We start from the raw sequence: 4,929 nt of genomic DNA, 5'->3' as shown, positions 1-4,929 counted from the left end.
CTTTGAAGAGATGGAATTAAAGGAGACTACAGTATCATCTGAAGGTGATCGAATTTATGATCTTGATAGAGAAGGTAACATTTCAGTTACTTTCAAAGGATATATATATGTTTTATGTTTTTAAAATCATTACGTATAAGAATCTAGATAATATTTAAATATAGAGATCTAGAAATAGATAATAAAATCAAGCCCATGTTGATAAAATTAATTTCATGTTAATTATGATTTTAATTTACACTTGTTTTATTGTGCAAGAGATGTTTATGTTGTAGTTGCACCCATTAACAACATAGAAAATGTTAAGTATTATTTGATGAGGTGAAATAAATGAAAGATGAAGTTATTCGAAGACTATGATGATAATGATTTTATATATGAAAGGGGGTCTATTATGTTGAAAGGTTATTTTTTCCAAGAAAATCATCAAACTGAGAGTAATGTTTATTTTCAAGGCTATCAACCCGATATCATAAGTTTTCAGTATAGTCATTTGGTGTGTGTAGTGCGCATAAAGTTGATAGAAGTTCAATAAAAAAAAAATTAAAAGTTAAAGCTAACCATGAACAGATCATTGAGGATGGCATTCCATTAGAATTTTTTTAATTGAACTGCCCAACAATTTCTTTTCCTTGGATTCATCTTTGAGAACTTAGAGTTCAAGTACATTGTTAGCCTTTCTTTTTGTGCACTCTTAAGTTGTACATTCTTAAGAATGTGATGATGTGAAAGCGATGCTCATTGGGTCTTGTATTGAGTTACAAAGTTATATGTATACTTCCTATTATGTAGGTGTATTGAGGATTTGATGCTACTAATATTATGTTTGCATGCATGACAAGTAATTTATATGTATACATTCTCTAGTTTTAAATGATTTCATACATGAATGCAAAATGTATTGGCCTTTCTATACACGAATGCAAAATTTACATACCATATTTTATAATGCAATTTTAAGTTATGATTTTTTTAGACATCTAAAACAAATTATAACATTCTTTCAAATGAAAAATGTACCATGTTTTGTAATTTGAAATTGACAAAACAACTTTAAACAAAACCTAAGATTCATCAACTAACATTATAAGGATGATTGAATGCAAAATGTACCAACTAAATGCAAATTTACTTTCATTGCTACATATTTATGAACTTAAATATGTAAGACATGTAAAAGCATCAAACCATGCATCATGCAAATTGTGGGCCAAGTTTTATAATGCAATTTTATCTAGTATGTTTGTGAATTCAAACAAATTTATATTAAAAGTTAACTATTAGCCGACATCCATAGTAGCCTCTCTATACATGAATGCAAAATGTGCATACCACATTTTATAATGCAATTTCTATGATTGTTTTAGACATCTACACCGAATTAAAAGATTCATTCAAATGCAAAATGTACCATGTTTTGTAATTTGCAATTTTAATAGATTCATTTTAAATAAATTGACAAAACAACTTTAAACAAAACCTAAGAATCTTCTACTAACATTATAGGAATGATTGAATGCAAAATGTACCAACTAAAAGCAAATTTATTTTCATTGCTATATTCATGAACTTAAATATGTAAAACCTTTAAGCACCAAACCATGCATCATGCAAATTGTAACATGTTTTATAATGAAATATTATAGTATGTTTCTGCATGAACAACTTTATATTAAAATTTAACTATCAACTGACGTCCATAGTAGCCTTTATATACATGAATACAAAATGTACATACCATATTTTTATAATGCAATTTTTATGATTGCTTTAGACATCTACACCGAATTAAAAGATTCATTCAAATGCAAAATGTACCATATTTTGTAATTTCCAATTTTAATAGATTAATTTTAAATAACTTGACAAAGCAACTTTGAACAAAACCTAAGAATCATCTATTAACATTATAAGAATGATTGAATGAAAAATGTACCAACTAAAACCAAATTTTCTTTCATTGCTACATTCATGAACTTAGATATGTAAAACCTTTAAGCATCAAACCATGCATCATACAAATTGTAAAATGTTTTATAATGCAATTTTATAGTATGTTTGTGCATTCAAACAACTTTATGTTAAAATTTAACTATCAACCGACATCCATATTAGCCTTTCTATACATGAATGCAAAATGTACATGTACCATATTTTATAATGCAATTTTAAGTTATGATTGTTTTAGACATCTACACCAAATGATAAGATTTATTCAAATGAAAAATGTAGCATGTTTTGTAATTTGAAATTTTACTAGATTCATTTTAAATAAATTGACAAAACAACTTTAAACAAAACCTAAGAATCATCTACTAACATTATAAGAATGATCAGGCAAAATATACCAACTAAATGCAATTTTGCTTTCATTTCTACATAATTATGAACTTAAATATGTAAAACATTTAAGCATCAAACCGTGCATCATGCAAATTGTACCACGTTTTATAATGCAATATTATAGTATGTTTGTGCATGAACAAATTTATATTGAAAGTTAACTATCGACTGACATCCATGGTAGCCTTTCTATACATGAATACAAAATGTACATACCATATTTTATAATGAAATTTTTATGATTATTTTAGATATCTACACCAAATTATAAGATTCATTCAAATGAAAAATGTACCATGTTTTTTAATTTGCAATTTTAATCATTTTAAATAACAAGTGACAAAACAACTTTAAACAAAACCTAAGAATCATCTACTAACATTATAACAATGATTATGCAAAATGTACCAACTAAATGCAAATTCACTTTCATTGCTACATACTCATGAACTTAAATATGTAAAATGAAGGTTTAAGCATCAAACCATGCATCATGAAAATTGTAACATGCAAAATGTACATAAACTCCAAAATTAGCATGTATTAAACCATAATAAAGAGTTATATATTTAAAATATGTCCAAAATTTATATCATTATAAAAGTAAATATATAATAAAAAGTTGTCAAATAAAAATGTGTCAATTCATAATAAAGAGTTTTACTTTAAATATGTCCAAAATTTATATCGTGATAAAAGTAAATATAACATAAAATACTATCAAATAAAAAGTTGCATCAATTTAGAGAATCTTGCTGAAATATATGATATATCAATCTCCTCATGCTCTCATCTGAATCATGGGTGGCATTGATGGGGCCAGCCCACGTGATCCCGGCTTTCCGTCTGCTGAGGTGTATCACTCCGTGGCAAGGGGTTATGGTATGTTGGTTGATTGTTTATTTGTGTGAATCAATGCGGAATCGGTACTTGTGGATCTGTTTTTAATGAGGTAGTACCCCAGACTTACCTCCACTCAACAGCTGTCTGCCTCAGAAATTTCGCAAGGGTTTGGGGTTTTAGGGTTCTCGACCCTTCGCGCCTTTTCACTTTCGCTGTTCACGGTTGCTGTCTTCCCTATTTCGCTCTGTGAGCCTGCGACCTCCGGTTGATGTTTGTGGGTTGTAATGCTCTCTGTCCCTGGGTGGTTTGGTCCACTGGTTCGATGCCCAGCTGCCCTTCTAACTGTGGTTGCGGCTATGTGCTTGATATTGCCTGTTCTTCCGGCGTCTTTTACTTGCAAAGGTAAGTTTCGAAATCGTTGCTGCGCGGTCAGATTTTCATCGATTGCTCTGGTTTGCTTTAGTCGTTTCCCTTGGAGCTCTTTAAGGTTTCTGCCTCTATACAATTTGTGAATGCCTGTGAATGATTGGGGTTTGTTTCCTTTCTGTTGTCAATTTGTTCTCTGGAACTTTCGTGCTCCTCTGCAACGGTTTCGGTGACTCCTCTCTGTCCTTGATGGTTCGGTGACGACGTTCTCAGCTGGCAATTCCGCATGCAAACTTGGTAAGTTAGTGTTCCATGCCAGATTTGTTTGTATGCTCCTTTTCCTGTTGCTAATGTCGCGGCTCCTTCGTGGGCAGGTATTTCTTCTGGGTTGGTTGGATGTCCTGGTGCCGTGAACAGGTAAACTCGACTTCGGGTTTTGTGTTCTTGTTTCTTCCTTATATTTTCTTTAACTGTTTATGATTCCGACCTAACCATACTTCTATACCCATTTACTTGCAGGTGGGACTGTGCACGGTTGCCATCATCATGCTCTCGGCAGTCTGCAATCCCGGGTAGCTCTTTTTCTTTGATGTTTGGTAGCTATTTCTTGGGTTTCTTCGACCCTCAATGTCGGACTTGCGTGCAGACCTTAGACTGTTATTTTCTTGAGTCAATCTTTCGTTGTTCTCTGGTTGTAATTATGATAATGAGCCTTGGTGTAAATTTATTCTCGTTCACTGTAGGTTAGCGACCATATCTGTGGTCCTGGGTCGTTTTATTATTTCGGACAGTATATAATGGAAACTTATACAGGGATTTATATGTGTAATGTACTTGTTCGGCTGTATAGCTTATTTATATGAAACTGTGACTTTATGAACGACAAGGCCTGTGTGTTATCTTACATACCTGGGGTTTCGGTTGTGTGAGTTTGGCTGTGATTCTTCCTCCAGCGCGTTATCACTTTTCTTAATGCAACACCTGAAACATGCTCTGCTTGACAGTCTAGTTTAATATATTTGTCTGCACCATTACACAGTTTGAACACAATAAAAAAAATGAATGCACAGAATATCTATTCCTCTGTTATCTCTGCTCTTGTTTGTTTACACGAAGTCGGAACCCCCACAATGGTTCATTCCGCTCCTTTTATAATTCTGTTTACAAAAACAGTTGTTCATTACGTAACTGTTGTTGGTTATATCATTAGTTTCTACAGTCGGTTGCTAACTGACACATTCTGTTTTTCTTTGTATTTTTCCAACCGTAATGTGGTTGTTTCCAAGCACAGAAATGTTACCTAATTTGTTACTGTTCCTAATTAAAAGTAAAATTATCATAGTATTGTTTTTCTTTGGTTCCGGAAATTTTAAAAAA

General features: G+C 31.9%; 1 long non-coding RNA gene across 1 annotated transcript; it reads left to right on the top strand.

The window, feature by feature from the left end:
• Positions 1-3,181: 3,181 nt before the first annotated feature.
• LOC149253361 (uncharacterized) lies at positions 3,182-4,456 on the top strand. The gene is made up of 2 exons (XR_016266199.1): positions 3,182-3,849; positions 4,072-4,456. It is a non-coding gene; the product is annotated as an uncharacterized LOC149253361 (long non-coding RNA).
• Positions 4,457-4,929: the final 473 nt, after the last annotated feature.

This window comes from Pinus tabuliformis, chromosome 7, assembly GCF_031772625.1.
Source record: "Pinus tabuliformis cultivar Carrire ecotype Pingquan chromosome 7, CPIR1, whole genome shotgun sequence".
In the NCBI taxonomy this organism is placed as follows: domain Eukaryota; kingdom Viridiplantae; phylum Streptophyta; class Pinopsida; order Pinales; family Pinaceae; genus Pinus; species Pinus tabuliformis.
This window is presented reverse-complemented; position numbering and strand designations above follow the sequence as displayed.